At 42.9% G+C, this 19,744-nt stretch overlaps 1 protein-coding gene across 6 annotated transcripts in view; it reads left to right on the top strand.

Moving 5' to 3' along the window:
* The first annotated feature begins 871 nt into the window (after positions 1–871).
* The window catches only part of ATP2B1 (ATPase plasma membrane Ca2+ transporting 1), a 275,992-nt gene continuing 257,119 nt past the window's right edge, over positions 872–19,744 (top strand). For 2 of the 6 annotated variants that reach the window (XM_089652518.1, XM_089652552.1), the window contains exon 1: positions 987–1,476. The gene's annotated coding sequence lies outside the window, so the exon portion shown is untranslated. Of the gene's footprint in view, positions 957–984; positions 1,477–19,744 lie in introns of those variants that run through there. The other 4 variants (XM_089652537.1, XM_089652529.1, XM_089652527.1 and 1 more) reach the window with 3 other exon arrangements.

Here is a 19,744-nt window from a genome sequence, read left to right as displayed (position 1 = left end):
GGGATTGACTGGTAGAAGTAGAAGATTCCATTATTAGCCGAGGGCAGGATAAGCTTCCCTGAAGAGACAGGTTTTCAGAGATCGCCTAAAAGTGAGCAGAGTAGGCGATAGTCTGATAAATTGGGGTAGAGTTCCAGAGGATGGGGGAAGTCCTGGAGACGAGCAAGTGAGGAGACAAGGGAGCTAGAGAGCAGGAGGTGGTAGGAGGAGCAGAGAGTACGGTTTGGGTGATATTTGGAGACAAGATTGGTGATGTAATTTGGGGCAGAGTTATAAATGCCTTTATATGTTATTGTTAATGTTTTGTATTGTATCCATTGGGCAATGGGAAGTCAGTGGAGGGAATATTCTGGCCAATTAATTAAGTGGCCAAACTGCTTGATGTGCCTAAATGCAAAAAATGTGGCTTAGGTGCATTTTTTGAAGCGGTTTTTCTCCCGCCAGGAGACAAGCGTTTACAAAAGCCCGTGTGTAGGAGGCCTCTGTCTGCAGACAGAAGTTGTATGGAGTGTCCCTTCTGTGCTGTGTGTATGGGGAGAAATGCTGAGTGAGGAATGTCGTTGTGACTGGTGCACACAGCAATGTAGATGGAGTGATAAGAGAGCGGCCAGGAAGGAGCAGTGTGATAACAGCAGGTCAATGTACAACGCCACACTCTATGACAGCTCGTCTCCTGTGACCTAGGCCCTCGTGCACACTCCCTCAGCCATCGATCCGCCACCCCGGCTGGTGCCCGCACCATATGCCTCCACACACATAGACGAGGCACAGTGCGAGACGTCATGGAAAGAAGTACGTCAAGACCAATTAGCTAGCGGGACTGGCCCGGGTGGGCGTGCCCAGCGCGGAGGCAAAGGCAGGTGGGAGGGAGGAGAGAGAGCGGTGTGCGCGTCCACGGCTCCAGAGCGCGGACCAATGTCCGAGCGGAGGCGCTGAGGACGGACGTCACCACCCCGGTGAGCGAGGAGCACGTGACGGCCGCGGGCAGCGCGGGGCGGGAGGGCAGTGCGAGGGGCGGCTTCATTTTAGTCATACGCGCTCCTCCCAGCTTGCAATTATCCCCCAAAAATATTAGAGGCAGTGTAGTCCTTCCTCGGAGTTCCCTGAGCCGGAGAGCGTGTGTGTGACAGGAATGTGCCGGCCGCTGAGGGAGAGCTGTGCTGTGCGCTGTGTGTAGAGAGGTGGCCGGCCGGCTGGCTGGGTGCTTGTCATTTCAGTCAGGTTTAGTGCTGCTCGCCGGTCCTCCCCCCTTCTCCTCCTCCCTCCTCTCCTGTTCAGTCATATTGTGATCACCACTCCCCCCTCCCCCATCTCTGCTCCAGCTTCTGCCGCCTTCAGTCTGCGTGTGAGGGAGAGAGAGAGCGGCCGGCCGGCGGGGGAGCCGGGGGACACCATGCTGTGATCAGGCGCCTCCTCCTCCTCTCTCCCCCACAACTCCACTCCCGGGATACACGACACCTGCACCGCCGCCTCCAGGTAAGGGGCCACACCGGGAGAAGGGGGGAGGGGAGGGCCGCATCGTCCACGGACTCTCCCCACCGACCCCCCTCAGCCATATTGGCCGTGTCATTGACAGGTGCGGGCTGTGCCCTCTGCACGGGTGCTACTCAACCTATTGTCTATGGCAGGCCAGTGCCAAGGCTGATGCCAGCACCGGGGAGGGTGCTGGTGGGGATGGTTGTTATGGCAGCAGCTGGGCATCCTGACACCAGGCACCTCCGCTCTGTGCCAGGCTAAGGGGGCACACCAGTTGATTGGATGTAACCAGCAGGATCCAGAGCTTTGACCTTGACTACGCTCTGCCCCCAATGCCTGCCAATGGGAATTGCCCCCCGAAACCTGGTGCTATGGCTGCACTGGGTCAGACAGGTCAGGTAATGGCCAGGGGAAGCCCACTGTTCACACACAAAGGCAGCTGTGATCAGCGTCTGCTCGGATTTGTGGGAGACGTGTACTGTGCCTCCACTACATCACCTTTTATGTGCTCATTCTGTGTTCTCTCCCCTTCCACTGGTGTCTTACATGGTGAGCACACACAGTCATATTAGTCATGCATCTGGAGTCAGCTCTCCCTGATCAGCATCACCATCCTGGTAAATCAACTCTACTTGTCAACCGTTTTGTGTGTGCGGCTCGGATTAAGTAGCCTGGATTAGTCTCCTGGCTACTTACTATTTCAGATGGTGAGCCTACCTGTGCTTTATGCCAGGGACACCGCTGTAATCTGAGGTTTACCGGCCACGACTGGCATCATGCTTGCATGTTGTGTGTTATTCTAAACCGGGGTTCCTCCAGAGGTTGCTAGGGGTTCCTTGAGTAATGAGCAGTTTCTGCTTCTCAGATAACTTCCCACTGACACCATTGTTTTTAAGCCATCTCTAAACAGCTAATTCTTCCCAGAGATCACAAGCGTAGGGAGCATTCTTCCCACTGACCATCTCACTAATGTGTCATGAGTTGTAGATATAGCCCTTATTAGCAGGGGTTCCCTGAGACCGGAAAGTTATTTCAAGGGTTCCCTTTTGCCGAGAATAGCTGTTGTAAAGTACAGTTATGTCGTGTATCTGTTCAATGCAGATAGAACTGTTTATTTTTTGTAAGGGCATGTTTTTTTTACACAATACACAGTTCCTGTAAATATATATTTTTGGATGTAACTTTAGCCTTGTCCTTGGTCCATCTGTCTTTATAGATAGGTCCTCGTTTAGAATGTTTATCAGCCAGTTGTATAATGAAACATGACAAAACAGAAATCTGCTGAGTATATGCTTGATTCTTCTGAAGCAATTAATAGAAACGCGTGTAATTACATAAGGATTATGCTAGTAGTGTCATGCATCACAGCGATAATAGGCCACTATGTAAATGAATACCCCACTGTGGGCTGATTTCCCTGTTGGGGTCTTTGGCAGAATATTGTAAGGAGAAAGTGTTTTGGGTTTTTGTAGAGGTTAGTAGACGAGATCTTATGGCTATGTAAAGATAACAGGTTTGCTGTTCCATCTCTTGCTATTGTTAGCTGTGCTGATTGGGTCATGTGTCATAACTCGATCAGTTAGAATGAATATGGCCATGATGCATTGCAATAGATTTCTTATGTTTTCTATGGACATGTTTTTCAGAGCTGCTCATTCCTCAGGTGATCGCTTGTGCTGAGCTTTGATCTGTTTTCTTTGATCCTGTAGTTCAGGCAGTCCTTGACTGGAAGGTGGTTGAGATTAAGATGGTGGGATTGAGAAGCTGTCATTACTGCATGTCTTTTTTTTATGCTGCTATTAAATTAGTTTGTCATGTTTGTGGAACTGAAAGATGTCAGTCGTTTTTGGATTGTACCATTGAGGAACCTAGTGCTATTTTGTTTTATTTATCTTTTAGCTGCTAGCAGAATTTTAGTTGTATATGTTTACCTGCCAGTTTGACACCCACGACGTAAAGGTTTTATAAATGGACAAACATTTGTGGTCTGTGATGTAATATCTGGTGCATTTTTTCATTCTTGTTAAATGGTATATATCTTTGTATGACAGTGTTTCCTTTTTGTTTCCAACTGCCCTTTCTTAAGACGAGGGCATTGTCCTTGCATGCTCTTTTAGGATTGCCTTTAAATATCTTACCCAGTCTTTAATAACTCTCTCATTGCTGCTGCTTCAGCTTTGTAGGTTCAATAACTGAATCATTTTAATGCAGTTATACACTTCATCTACTACTCTTTGCATATTGCAATGAAAAATGTGTATCTAGTGGTGTGCGTGTTTTTTATTTGTGGTCCACTCAAGTGTTTCCTGCTGGCTTGCATCTCCTGGGAACTCCCAACACTGTGATCTCACTGCTATAGCTGTTTCTGTCAGTTTTTCTGAAACGTAGTCCTCGTGCACACTGGACGTTTTTATAGCTGCTGCTTTTGGTGTGGTGTGTGTGTGTGTGTTGTGTGGGTTTTTTTTTTTTTTTTCTACAACCAGTAAACCCCCCCAGCATGTTATCCTATGTGTCCATGCACACACAGACTGTAGTCAACGTTTTTTGGCAGGGGTGTTTTTTGGCTGGCAAAAGCCCCAGGGCTAGTGGGGGAGGATGTTTTTAGCTGTAAAAATGCAGTAAATTGCGGCAAACCAGCATTTTTTTTTACATTAAAAAAAGTATTTATTTTTGGTATAAACCCCCCTCTAAAGTTAATAAACGCTAATACAAAAACGCTGAAAAACTCACGTTTTTAACATGACTTTACACAGCTAACGTTGCCAGCGTTATTAAAACGCCCCGTGTGCATGGAGCCTAAGGTGCTCTCACCTCCTGCTGTATTGTTCATAATATTGATGAAGCATAACCCAACCTGGTAGAGTGAGCCTTGTTTGCTGTGATAGAGAGACAGCCTTCAAACTTAAGATGCCTCAGAGCTACAGTCTGTAGAGCTGTTGGATGATTTAGGAAAGCAATGCATCCTTTTGGGTGAGCGGACCTTTCAAGATATTGTTTGCAGGCTTTGTTGCATATAACTGGAATTACATGGGGTCTAATTTTCGAGTTGCTTTTTTTTTTTTTTTGGGGGGGGTATTTTTTGGGTAAGTGTGCACACATTTACAGAAACTTATTCTGATACAGGGCTGCTTATTACATTTGTGTACACCAGAATCAGACATTTACCCACAGGGTCATTTTATCAGTACAAGTTTATATCCCTATTGATATACTGTAATCTTTATAATAACTATGCCAGTGTGTGTTTAATACGATTTGGTGTTGGCAGCTCTGCAGTTTCTTGTCATTTCCTGCTTGCTCATTAAACTGTGAATGAACGTAACCACACTTGGGTCTTCTCTGCACTGGCAACTACTTGAACGTCACCCCTGTTCAGTGCCTGAAACATATTAAGATGACTACTGTGGAATAGATTAGGTTTTTATCAGCTTATGCAGTCTGTCATTCACTCAGCGTGATATATAAAAATTGATGTGTTATGGAAAGTTATTATAAAGATCAAACTGATTAAAGGAAGTTGTTAATCTATGATCAGTATAGTGTAAAAACACTCCTTTGCCTTCCCTCATCACACCTATCTCCACTTGGACTGCTTCATCTTCTCTCATATCTTGTTTCTCCTGCATATGTGCACCGTGATCTTCTGTCATTCCAATGAAAATTCCTTACTCCTGAGGGGTAAGAGCTCTTTTTGGAGCGAATGGAGATTGTGGATGACAAGTGATGAGCCCAGCAGAACCCCAAGGGGAAGATTTTCAAGTAGAGGTTTTTTGGCACAGAGCAGGCCACACAGCAAAGAGCTTGGCAGAGCGGGGACACAAGTGTCACTTAGGGGTGATGAGGGAGCGGCATCAGAATGCACTAAAAGTTAATATTTAGGCTGCTGAAATATGAGAACATTTAAGATTAAAAATCTAAAGCAATCGCTTTCTCCAGGAAATATACTTAGCTTTGTGTGTGTATATATGATGCCATTTCTGTGACTGACACTTTGTAATTACTGAGATTAAACACTAAACAAGTGAAAATGTTTAAATTTTTTTTTTTATGCTTCTCTTTAGAAGCAATAAGCTCTAATAATTTTAGTTGCTGTAGCCACTGCTGCTTCCCAGTTGGTTAATAAAAAGATCGTCTTCTGCCCAGGGATCCTGAAACTGGGCAAAAGCAAATATTTTATATACAAATACTGATGGAGTACTGATGACTGCACCTACACTCCCCAGCATCTATTAGGTTAACTCCGTGTTTCTCAAAATGTTTTCAGACAAGGCACTCTTTAAAATTATGGACAATTTCAAGGCACCCTCCAAAATTATGGACAGTCTTGAGGCACCCCATTCTAAAATGTAAAAAAAAATATTCTAATAGTTTTATATAACACAGTAACATCCACACATGTAGGACACCCAACGCTAGAGGTGATTTATTCTTCCAAATGAAATACACTTTTGTACACTGGTTCTGACTAGTGCTAGTGTTTCTGTTTTTCTTCATCACTGAGCTAATGTTATCCCAGCACTGACGAAGAGGGGCAGGGAAGAGTCAAACAAGGATGCTGTGCAGGCAACTGACATCCTCATCAAATGATGTTGTCAGGATCCCGGTGGCTAGGTCGTAGTGGCGCACAATGAAAACCTGTGGCTTTGTGTAATTAAGTCAGGCTTCATTCACCCGCTGGCTTGTATACAAGTTTTTGGCAATTTTTAGACATTTTGCCAAGGCACCCCTGAAGAAACCTCAAGGCACTCCAGGGTGCCTGGGCACCCTGATTGAGAGAGGCTGGGTTAACTTGTTTGGCTGATTATCAATTTGTATTACCAATCACATGGCAGCAACTGAATGCATGTAGGCATATAGATGTGGTGAAGATGACTTGCTGAAGTTCAAACCGGGCATCAGAATGGGAAAGAGGGGATTTAAGTGATTTTGAATGTGGCATGGTTGTCGTTGCCAGATGGGCTGGTCTGAGTATTTAAACTGTTGATCTACTGGGATTTTCATGCACAACCATCTCTAGGGTTTACAGAGAATGGTCCAAAAAAGACCATATTCATTGAACGTCAGTTGTGTGGACGAAAATGCTTTGTCAGAGGAGAAAGGGCGGACTGGTTTGAGATGATAGAAAGGCAACAGTAACTCAAATAGCCACTCGTTACAACCAAGGTATGCAGAATACCATCTCTGAACGCACAACGCGTCGAATCTTGAATCACATGGGCTGCAGCAGCAGAAGACCACACTGGGGAAACGAAATTGGACAATAGAAGATTGGGAAAACGCTGCCTGGTCTGTCTTTATTTCAGCTGCAACATTCAGATGGTAGGGTTAGAATTTGGCGTAAATAACATGAAATGGATCTATCCTGCCTTGTATCAATGGTTCAGGCAGGTGGTGTGATGGTGTACAAAATATTTTCTTGGCACGCTTTGGGTCCCTTAGTACCAACTGAACGTTATTTAAAAGCCATGGTCTACTTGAGTATTGTTGCTGACCATGTCCATCCCTTTATGACTACAGTGTACTCATCTTCTGATGGTACTTCCAGCAGGATAATGCAGCATGTCACAAAGCTCAAATCATCTCAGACTGGTTTCTTGAACATGAAATGAGTTCACTGTACTCCAATGGCCTCCACGATCACCATATCTCAATCCAATACAGCACCAATAGGATGTGGTGGAATGGGAGATTCACATAATGGATGTGCAGCTGACAAACCTGCAGCAACTTCGTGATGCTATCATGTCAATATGGACCAAAATCTCTGAGGAATGTTTCCAACACCTTGTTGAATCTATGCCATGGAAAATTAAGGCAGTTCTGAAGGCAAAAGGAGGTCCAACCCGGTATTAGCAAGGTGGACCTAATAAAGTGGCCGGTGAGTGTATATAGACTGCCTTTTTAGCTCATACATCGTTTTAAGTACCAATAAACAGTAGAGCGGATGACTGGTGATGGGCCAGCCATTGACCTTTCTGTTTCCAGTCAGTATTTGCCTATTGGATCTCCCAAGAAATTATATATTATAGTTGTGAGGTATGTGCTGGTACCTTTTTAAAACGTATTGTAGGTTTACAATTTTTTTTTCTTTTTAATTATATATAGTGTTGAATTAGGATTTCTTGGCAGAAGGGTCCTGCCCAAAAAATGGCAGTGTGTTCCGTTTAGTGCGTGAGCTCACATGCGTAAAAATCTTCTATTATTTCTATTCCCGCAATGTTAAAGGGGGGGGGGGGGGAGGTATGATTTATGCATACAAAACACTGCAGTAGTGTGTGTGTTTTTTTTTTTTTTTTTTATAACTGATGTAGATGCGGCTCTAGTTTACTGATATTTATGGGCCTGTGTGTACTGGTCCATTGAGAGCAATGGGATGCATACAGATCCGTAAAAAAAACAAACCTGGCTACCCTAAAGTGGAGTTTCAGCTGTTTTTTGTTTATTAAAAGTCAGCAGGTACAAAAACTGTAGCTGCTGACTTTTAATAAACACACACTTACCTGTCCCAGAGTCCAGTGATGTACTCAACCGCGCAGTCCCTTCTATCCTCCACGGCGCTGGCATCTCTACTGTTGGCACCAGGCTGTGACAACTTGCAGCTTCAAAGCCTGGTGTGCATGTGCGAGTTGCGCCTCCTGATTGGTTCGGCAGTCTCATTCGACTTATGAAAGTTCCCAGGAGACTGCAGGAGCAAGGAAGGGGATGAACTTTCGGGTCACTTCTTCACTGCGAACTGAGCTGGAAGTGGGAGCAGGTACCCGCCCCCCCCCCCCCCTCCTCCCCCCAAACTGTTTTTTTTTTTTTCTTCCCCTTTATTGAATATGCTACCGTATATACTCGAGTATAAGCCGAGTTTTTCAGCACATTTTTTGTGCTGAAAAACGGCCCCCTCGGCTTATACTCGAGTCAACGTCTGCAGGGGGGGGCGCGAGGCTCCATCAAGGGGGGCGCGTACAGGGGTGGGCAGAGGGCTGCTGGCTCTTACCTGGCTCCCACGATGATCCATCCAGGAAGCGCTGCTCCTTCCGTCACTCTGGCCACTCCCTCACTCCTGCTGCTCGGCTCCGCCTCCTCACCGGTGATTGGCCGCCAGAACTGTAGCTCAGGAAAGGTACACAGGCGGCCAATCACGGGCGAGGAGGCGAAGCCGAGGCGACCCGCGAAAATCGAGTGAGGGAAAAGCCGGTAAGTGTGCAGTGCAGAGGTGCTGCTGCAAGCACATATGCTGGCTGCAGCAGCACCATACTGCAACAGGGGTCAGCAAGTGTTATTGGTGTCAGTAGGAGGAATAGTGCCGCATCATTGGTGTCACTGATACTAATGATGGGGCACTATTCCTCCCACTGACACCAATGATGGGGCACTATTCCTCCCACTGACACTAATGATGGGGCACTATTCCTCCCACTGATACTAATGATGGGGCACTATTCCTCCCACTGACACCAATGATGGGGCACTATTCCTCCCACTGATACTAATGATGGGGCACTATTCCTCCCACTGACACCAATGATGGGGCACTATTCCTCCCACTGACACCAATGATGGGGCACTATTCCTCCCACTGACACCAATGATGGGGCACTATTCCTCCCACTGATACCCTCGGCTTATACTCGAGTCAATAGTTTTTCCCAATTTTTTGTGGTAAAATTGGGTACCTCGGCTTATATTCGGGTCGGCTTATACTCGAGTATATACGGTATATGTTTTTTTTTTTTTTTACCTTCCTAATTGCGTTTTTGTGTGTTTTTGTTTAAAAACAGTCTCTTAAGCTGACTTCCTTACTTGTCCATTATTTGGCCACTTTTGTCAGCATCCTTTTTGTTCTAGAACATTTTAGTTGGTTTCTTGTATGCAGCCTGTGACACCGCTTTGCTTGTTACTGGAATCGAACCAAGGTTTTCCATCCTTAAAAACCACAAACGATAGTCCACCAGAGAAACTCCCTCTTTCTTGGGAGGTAGGATATCACCTACTTTTTATATTGGTTTTATTTCTGTTCACATAGCACAACTTTTTAAAATAAAAAGCATCAGTCATTGCTAACACATTCTACCTAGCTTTCTCCTTCTATGTAATTTGAGTTTATCGTAATTGACCCTCTCTGTACTGTGCAATTTTGAAATAAATTTCTGCCTTTTTTGTTCTGTCAGATTTGTGTACCCATAGAACCATGGCATATCAGTGTGTTTTGATGAATTGATGGTATTTGTAGTCAACTACTGTGAAATGAAACTGTTAGTCTTAAGTATTTTAAATGCTTACAACATATCCATGCTCCACTATTGCAAAACATCTACAAAAATGTGCAACCAGTGCTTCCAGAAATCCCAAAAAGTGCCCAATAGTGTCTAATAACACTAAAGAAAAACACTTCAGAGATCCAGTGGTAAAAATACGTGAGGATGCTCACCGGAACCATTTGGCTTTCAAATTGTTGAAAAAGCCAGCAGCGATTTAGGGATTAATCCCAAACCGATGCATGGCACATGATGGAATGCTCTGACCCTGGGCTCTGCTCTACTCTCAAGCAATATGGGCATATAAAGCATAAGAACTCATTAGTGCAGTATATCCTTATATAGAAGATTTATTTAAAAAACAATATTGCACAATATTTAACTCCTTCCCGCCCGGCCTATTGTACAATGATGGCTGAGCGGGAACCCTATTACCCTGGGAGGATGTCATATGTCGTCCTCACAGGATTGTGCTTCGTGTGTGCCCCACAGGCCATGCTCTGGCGCGATCTGTCACCAGTTGTGTCCACTAGATAAGGACAATCACAGACCACTATATTGGCCCTCTGCCAGTGTCATGTGATCACTGTGACCAATCAGCAGATCACATAATTGTAAACAATGAATGGTTTCCTTCCATTCACCGCTTACAACTGTGCTGAGAGCTATGATTTGTCAGTGATCACATGTACAGACTGGGCCAATTACAGCTGATCACAACAAAAACTACTAAAATCTGATTCATTCAGTAAAAATGCTATCTTATTCCTATGTAATTTGTTGGTATAAGCAATCGGAGTGTGTGTGTTAGAAAAAAAATCCTGATCATTTGAGTAGTACAACGTTACTATGGTAACTTATTGCTCTGGTCACAGAAATAGTAGAAAATTCAGAAAAAAAGAAATTGGAAAAAATTGTATTTAATTTTTTTTTTTTCACATACTTGCCATGCCTCTTATGGAATACCTCAAACTGTCTATTTTCTGTAAAGCGGTCATTTTGGGGGTATGTGTACTGTCCTGACTTTTTTTTTTTTTTTTTTTTTTTGGTCCTCAAAGGAGATCAGCCATCAGTACATCCCAAGATTTAACACTTTTTAGACATATACCATAGTTTGTGGAGTCAATAACTTTCCTACCAACTATACAATAAACACTGATTTTGGTTATTTTCACCAAAGAAATGTGGCAGAATACATTTTGGTGTAAATTTGTGTAGAAAGAAATATTTATTTTGCAAAATGTTATAACGGAATGGAAACAAACCCCCCCCCCCCCCACACACACACACACACGCACAAGGTTTTCAATGTTTTGTTTCTAGGGCAAAAAATAAAAAAACCCAGTGGTGATTAAATACCAAAAGAAATCTCTATTTGTATGGAAAAATGATAGAAAATTTTATATGGGTACAGTGTTGCATGACAGTGCAATTGTGATTTAAACTGAAACATCCCTCAAAGGTGAAAATTTGCCTGGCAACGGGGGGAGGGGGGGTGTAAAAGTACTCTGTGGACAAGTGGTTAAAAGTCGTCATACTCTCAAAGCTGCAGCAGTCATAAAAACGGCAATGCAATCCTTGTGGCCGTTAACCGTGGTGATGTCATGTTGGGCACCATCCAACGCGTTTCCTCATATGTTTTACTGTCAGGCGCGTTAACCCCTAAAGTGTTGTTGGCCTTCATTAATCAAAGTCAAATTATTCTGGGTAAGCATTGTCACACATCACCACCGGATCTGAGATGTTTTTCTCTACAGTGGTATTGGACTATTGGGTACTTTTTTCTCTTTGGATTTCTGGAAGGACTATTTGCACATTTTTGTGCATATTTTGCAATATTGGAGCATGATTATGTTGGACTTTCTGTTTTTTTTTTTTTTTCTTTTTTTTTCCCAATGAGGTAAAAGTATCTAGTATTCTGTTACGGGTAGTCATAGCTGTCGCTTTATCTGTTTCCACTAGTTTTTTACTTTTTCCTGCAGCTCTATGGAATTTTCTCTTTAAAAGTAATCTTTAGGTTGTAAGTGAAATGTATTTGTTATTTTTGTTTGATTCTGAGTTTTATGTGCTCCTGTATAAATGTATTTTAGAGAGCTCCTTTCTTGTGCCTTTTTAGGGGAGGGCCCAGATTACATGCAACCAGTGTATTATGGTGTTTGTGGGTTGGTGCAGTGTTGATTTGCATCTGTAAATGACAAAAGCCCTGGACTTTAGGCTGCATTTCCTATATGCCCTTCAAGGTATCATTTTTCAATACTAACTGTAATGTATCTTTTAATAATGTATAATGATCATCTTGTTAAAGGTTTATCACTACTTCCATTGTTACTGACAGCAGTCTGGGGGAGAGGGGAGTTTATTACTGTTTGACACCAATACTGAGTATTATTATTACAGCCAATGACACTGATCCTGAGGGGTAGTATTCTTGCCTTTACTCTGAGCTGAACTCCACTTCAGAAAGCCTCATGCAGCAATTATTTGTGGCCCTCAACTCGAATTTTGAATACAAATGGCCCTCTGACCCTTTATGTTCAATTGTGCTAAACCTAAGAACAAAAATATAATGTATTGCAGGATGGCTGTGGGGTGTTTTTTTTTTTTTTTTTTTTTTTTTTTTTTTTTTGTCTTAAATAGTGTCAGCTAGCGTGGGTAGAAGATCCCCCGCTTGCTGTCACTAGAGGCAGCTGAGCGGGCAGCAGCTACAGGAGTGGGAATCCATGTTCCCAAAGGTGAACTTATCGTTTAAAGCGGAGGTCCAGTAAAAACATAAACCCTTAAAAGTCAGCAGCTACAGAAACTGTAGCTGCTTACTTTTTTTTTTTTAAATTGCCTGTTCCTCGATCCAGCGGTGTGCTCACCGCAGCCAGTTTCACCTGCCGTTCTCTCTCCCCGGTGCCAGTATCTTAGGTTTGAGTACCCAGCTGTGACAGCTTGCAGCGGCCTCACAGCCAGGAGCCCACTACGCATGCACGAGTAGTGCTGCGTCTTGCGAATAGTCCCGTAGACTTCTGAGACCTGCTGTGTCCCAGAAGACTAAGGGGGGGGGGGGGGGGGAAGAGATGGGGGGTAGGACAACTTGCAGTTCCAACTGCCTAGGTGTTTGCTGCTGGTAATAGCGGATACATGTCAAAATCGGGTACCCGCTGCAACCAAACCACCCCCCCCTCCCGCTTTAAAGGTGACAATGGGAGCTGGCGACAAGGCCTTGAAGTGGAACTTCCCTTTTGGCTGGAGCTCTGATTTAAGTTTCAGACCAGTTCCATAAGTCCTGGAGGCATTCTAGGTTTTTAAGGTGTCTGTTTTGTACTAAATGCTTTTGTTTTAGGTCAGCATTTTGTACATCTCTTTAAGCCCAATAACTATAGTATAGGTCAAAGTATATGGGGCAGCACAGTAGCCAAGTGGTTAACACTTCTGCCTAGCAGCTCGTGGGTGGGTTCAAATCCCATCCATTGCATTACATGTACAGAGTTTGCATATTCTCCAGGTGTGGGTTTTCCCTGGGTACTCCGGTTTCCTCCCACACTCCAAAGACATGCTGGTTAGGTAAATTGGCCTTAGTATGTATGAATGTATGTTGGGGACCTTAGATTGTTTGTGTTAGTTTCTTGAGAGCAGGGACTATTATGACTCTATACCTCTGCAGCATTTGTTGAGGTGTTCGGAACTAAATCAGTACCTCTGTCACCCAATCAACTGAAATTTAGTCTTTCAAGGCTGGAATTTTTGGCAGATTTGCCATTCAAACCTGCATTTTGATTTTGCCAGATTACGTGGCCTTAATGGTGCAAAACATGGACTTCTGAGCAATGGAAAGAAAAGTAAGTCAGGTGATTTATCCTTCAGTCTATTTACTGCATCCATATGGCTTTACAATATTTGAACACCAAATAATGCCTTCCACCCACAGTCTGCTGAACCTGAAATACAGGCAGATAAAATACAGATTCGTATAAGTAACTGAATTTGAAAGTCTATTTTTAAAAAGAAACCAGTGTAGGAACCTGTATTTGACTGCCTCTTGCCATTCCCTGAATGATTGGGAAATAGGGAAGCAGCTTAAGAGGCCAGTCAGTTGTGCTGCAGTGCTTATGGGTTATCAAGGAGTACGCTAATAAAGAGAGACCAGAAGGATAGATGAGCTCATCGGCCTTCTGATTCTCCTTCACTGCCTAGTCACAGGGTGAAGGCAGGGCAAAAGACCTTGTTGCATCAGTAGAGAGAGGTCAGGTCTGGCAGGGCTGTGTAAATCTTGGTAATTAACAAAAATACAATTCTTTCGGCAGGCTAAACTTCTCCATGAATGTATTCAATCTATATATTTAGCTTTTATGTGAAGGTCTGCTTCAGTGTGGCAAGTTGTGAATAAGTCACTCTCACCCTTCTAAACAGATCTGTACATTACAGGCTTCAGCAGGAGACAACATTCTGTTTTTGCTTGACCTTCTCATTGCTGGTTAGTGTATTCACTCTTGGCACCCTTGTACTCGAATTTGTGTACAACTCTGCATTTGTTCTAGGCCTGGTCATGCATGTACCTGCCTGTGACAGATACATGAATCTGGTGCAGGTACTGACACTTTCCATTCTGCTTCCCAATAGGGTGTCTGACTTTTTTTTTTTTTTTATGAATTCCTCAAAATGTATTACATAGCTGCATTAATCTGTGTCTTTAGATCTGTCCATAGTTTAGCTTTAGGGCTTATTCACATTGTTTCAGTTGCAGGCCCAAATGCAATGACTTACCTGGAATCCATTGTTTCCAATTTGCCCTGTTCACACACTCAAGTTGTGTTTTGTGTACATATGGTTGATTCATGCTGCATTTGTCCACATACACACTTGACGTTTTTACAGCGGCTGCTTTTAGCATTTGCCATTTTTTTTCTACAGCTAGTAAACCCCCCCCCAGCATATTATCCTATGTGTCCATGCACACATAGACTGTAATTGTTTTTTGGCTAGAAATAAACCCCAGGACTAGTGGGTTTCTAGAGGAGTATTTTGGCTGTAAAAATGCTCTATGCTGAAAAAACGCAGCAAACCGGCATTTTTGGATTTTTTTTTTTCTGCAAAAAAAGCAAATGTGGGAAAACTCTGCTAAATGCTAAAAAAAAAAAAAAAAAGCTGAACAACTTGCGTTTTTTAACGTGACTTTACACAGCTAACGTTACCAGCGTTATCAAAATGTCCAATGTGCATGAGGACTTGCAATGCATCAACACATGCTGCAACACTAAAATTGTATTTTGAAATCAGTTGTGAACACAGAACCCGTACATCAATACAATGTGTTGATGTCAAATGCAGTGCATTCAACAGTTGTCAAAGTGAGCTAAATGAAAAGGACATGGTATGATTCCAGCCCCAGTGTTAGATGTTCACATTTTTTCCACTCTTTTTTTACTTATAAGTTGGAAAGGTGTTTCAGCTTTTGAGCACATAAGATGTATAGAAATGTGTAGCTGTAAAGTGGAAATGTTGCCTGTTTTACTATAGTGCTGCTTAGTGATTTTACTGTTGCTGTTTTTAGATGGCCAAGACCACCCCGCTACAAGACAGAGTGCTAATTGGCTACCTGCTTGCTATATTTGGATGTCCTCGCCTATAAAACCACTGTGCTACTTTTTAGAATCTTCAGAGCTATGCATATGCAGTATACTCTTCATTCAGTTCTATTGGATATAAAAATATCTGCTAAGCAGGTAGAAGTTTAGGCTACATTGAGTGCTTTCTCCACCTTTGTTGCAAAAAAGCCTGTTTTGTTTAGGGATTGATAGATTGAGGTAACATAAAACTATATAACTTTTTTACCTTTTTGGCTCAGTAAAAAAGAAAAAGTGATAGATTTTCAAAGAGAACATCCGTTGTTCTGCCTCAGGGGCCATCTTCTAATGCTTTGGGAACACTTGGTCATATAATTGTTTAGTTGAAAAACTAAGCTTGCATATATACAGTAAGAAACAAATGTCAAACATCAGGTTTAAAAGCATACAAACGTAAAGTTTTTTTTTTTTTCTTCCCCCTTGAGTTTAACCACTTCCCAACTGCCCTATAGCAGAAGTACTGCTACAGGGTGGCAGGGCTGCGCAAAATCATACGTGTGTGTGTGTATACGTGATTTTGTATTTCCAGTGGTGGCTACAGTTGTCGATTTTACCGGGTCCCGGATGGAGATTCCCCAGCGATTGCCGAGGAACAGTGACAGAGGGAGAGGTCTGTATGTAAACAATACAGATATCTCTCCTGACAGCACCAGCATGCTGCTTTGTATTGCTCTGCATAGCAGGCATAGCAGAGCAATACAAAGCCGCGTGCTTTCACAGTAAAACACACACACGTAACACAGCACACAGTTAACCCTTTGATCACCCCAGATGTTAACCCCTTCCTTTTTTAGCTAAGACGTAGCAGAATACATTTTTGCCCTAAATTTATGAAAAAAGTTTTATATTTTGACATTTTTTTACTGGATATGCTTTGTAGCAAACAGGAGAATTTTTTTTTTTTTTTTTTCAAAATTGTAGGTCTTTTTACTTTTTTTTTTTTTTTTTTTTTTATAGTGCAAAAAAAAAAATGCACATGTGATTAAATACCACCGAAAGTCCCATTTTGTGGGGGGGGGGGGGGGGGAAGGACATTAATTTAATTTAGGTGCAGCATTGCATGACCATGCAATTGTCCGTTAAGTAACTCAGCGCTGTATCGCAAAAAATGTTCTGGTCAGGAAGGGGGGGGGAGTGTACTTCTTGCCTGTTTGTTTGAATAACAGTTATGTGGTCAGTGTACATTAGTGGCTAGTGGGAGGACAGCCCACTTGCAGACAGCAAAAGACATCATTATGTCAGTTAATGAGAGGAAAGGCTGTACTGGTCTGATGATGTTGGTGCCATAGCTATGCAGACAGTCATGAAGGTGATTTAGGCCAGTGTTTCTCATCTTTTTTTGGTCAAGGCACCCTTTACAATTATGGACAGTCTTGAAGTATCCCGTTCTAAAATGCAGCACACCCAAAGCTCAGTACTCTGTTCATAAATGTCAGTAAGTGCCTGAACTTGTGAATGTGTAAGGAAAAATGACTCATTGGACATGTAGTCCTTGGTATGAGAAGGAAGTGACGGAAGGGCTCTGTGCTGGGAAGATAAGCATCTGAACCCAGGGAAGCTGGAGGCTGATAAACTGGAGATAAATTAAGGCATTACAATTAAATTTAAACATTTACCAGTATTGTGCTTTCTATTTAAAATTATATCCATGCAAGAAAGTATGTAGCTTCATGTCTGGCTATTAAAATACCCTGAATATCCTGCTTCTGGGTATATTATATGATGAGAGAGAGGCAGACATACATCACGCCAAAAAATTAAGGAACATTTTTTAATCAGAGTATAGCATCAAGTCAGTTAACTCCTGGGATATTGATCTGGTCAGTTAAGTAGCAGAGGGGGTTGTTAATCAGTTTCATCTGCTTGGTGTTGGTGACTGAAAATGTTTTGTTTGGGGCGGAAGTATGGTGAAGTAGGAATTGAGCTGGGTAATCTAGAGCAAGGGTGGAGACAAAGGCGGTAATATGGTGCACCTCCGCCCAGTATGTCTGGATTAATGGGCATTCCCACCAGATATTTAGCATGGACCCCATTGTCACACCACATCTCCAGCAAATATTCAAAGCCAAGGGGTTGCACTGGCGGAGTTTCGATGGGGTCCTATACCAACACGTTAACATTTTATATCCATTCTCCTGGGTCGAGACATTAACAGAGCTTTTGAGTATAGGTGTAGGTATGTTCCCAGTCTGCTTCTGACGGACTAGTAGCTAGGTCTTTTTCCCAGGAGTGACAGGCTGTTGAGCATTTTTGTCAAATGGGTACTGAACAGTAGTAAGTGGTTGACGCTAAATGTTGTGGCTCAGAGCTGGAGCAAATAGCTTCAAAGAAAGTAAGGGGGCGGTTCCAGTTTATGTAGGTGTTAAGTTTATTTATATTTCGCAGTTTGTGTTTAATTTTTCATTTAAATTTATAAATAAAAAAAAAATGGTATATTGAGGTTTTTATCTGGTTTATCCTAACACTAATCGTCCCAACTGACTGTAAAAATAATCGTTAGTTGCTGTCCTACTGGCATACTCTTTAGTCTTTCGAGGTAGAAGTGTGCATTTATAACTGGTATCTTCTAAAGTATATAGGCCTGTATTAACCACTTGCCTACCAGGCACTTATACCCCCTTCCTGCCCAGGCCAATTTTCAGCTTTCAACGCTGTCCCACTTTGAATGACAATTGTGCGGTCGTGCAACACTGCACCCATATGAAATTTGTATCATTTTTTTTTCCACACAAATAGAGCTTTCTTTTTGTGGTATTTAATCGCTGCTGGGTGTTTTTATTTTTTGAGCTATAAACAAAAAAAACAAAAAAATTTTAAGAAAACTATTTCTATTTAAAATTTTGGAAACCGGTAATTTTTTTTCTCCTTCACTGATGTGCATTGATGAGGCTACACTAATGGGTGGCACTGATGGGCACTGATCATCAGTACACTGATGATCAGTGCCGATCTGTTTGCTGACAATTGCCGGTTCATGTCAGTGCTTTCCTCACGCTGTGACAGCGTGAAGAAAGTGTAGCCGATACCTGGCAACTGTATTTACCTGGTGATCTGCTGTGTCATTGGACACAGCTGATCACGTGGTAAAAGGCCGCTGTGCTTTGCGTTTAACCACATCACGTGATCAGCTGTGTCCGTAGGACATGGCGATCACAGAGATCGCCGGGTGGGCTCTCCTGGGGATGACTCTCTCCCAGAACAGGACAACTGCGCTGTAGCCGTCATTCGGCTATAATGTGGTTGGCAAGTGGTTAAAGTGACCTTGTAATAAACGGAAGGTAAGAGCTGACATTACTGAAATATGCATTTTCTAAAATATGGAGGTTAGTATTGCTGACTTTCTGAAAATGCGATTTGTCGAATTGTTGTTCTGCTGTGCTGGTTAGTTGGACCTGTTGACTACTTTAAAAAGATACTAAAGGCTTACATTCCCCCCCCTTAAAAATACATGTCTATACTTGCGGTGTGCAGAGGTTTTGCACGGAGTTGCCCAGATCTTCCTCTTAGGTCCCCCTGCAGGCTGTCCTGACCCCTCCTTCCTGTTGGGTGCCCCCATAGCAGGCAGCTTGCTATGGGGGCACCCCCTGCTCCATGTGTTCATTCACACACAGAGCTGTGGCTCCGCTCTGCCCCTGGCTCCCACTTCTGTCTCAGCCAATGAAGGAGTCCCGGGATAGCTGAGACTCCCAGTGCACATCGCTGAATTGAGAGTGCTTCTCTGCTGCACATAGAATGCATGAAGGTTAAAAAAAAAAACCTTGAGTCTTCACAACAACTTTAAGCCACTGATCGCAAATAAGTATGCATATAGAGAGGGTCGAGATCTGCAAATGTGCTCTGGCTTAGTAACTTATATTAAACATTATACTATCAGAATGAGGAGTCTTCAATGGCTGTCTCAATGCTTTTCTCAGGTGATGTTTCTTTTTAAAGGTGAAGTCTGTCTTCCTCGTCCTGGACTGGTAGTCTAGCGAGACAAGTATGTAGAATGGGAGTTGAGTTTGGATTTTCAGACTTCAATGGCTGCATGCTTCTTCTAAGTTGGACAGAGGTGTATGTGATATATATGTAAATAAAATTATATAATATTTTCTAGAAAAGAATAATCAACCCCCCCCCCCCCCCCCAAAAAAAAATCACATTTTGTTGTGTTGCAGCTTGAAATGAACAGGTTTTTGTTTTTATCCAGCTGTATTTACTCAATGCACCTTATAACCTCCAACACGTCAGAAAAAAAATCAAAACAGAATCACTGAGTTGGAAGAAGGATCACCCCATTGTGTCAGTATTTTGTTGAACAAGCTTTTGCTTTAATTACAGCCTTTTAGTCTGTTGGGATACTAGCTTTGCACTATTAAACTTAAAAGTTCAGTTAAATGTGGTGACTTTTTGTGGACTGTAGTCATTTCACAG

Source organism: Staurois parvus, unplaced genomic scaffold (assembly GCF_062004578.1).
Source record: "Staurois parvus isolate SC_StPar_1 unplaced genomic scaffold, SC_StPar_1.0 ptg000025l, whole genome shotgun sequence".
In the NCBI taxonomy this organism is placed as follows: domain Eukaryota; kingdom Metazoa; phylum Chordata; class Amphibia; order Anura; family Ranidae; genus Staurois; species Staurois parvus.
This window is presented reverse-complemented; position numbering and strand designations above follow the sequence as displayed.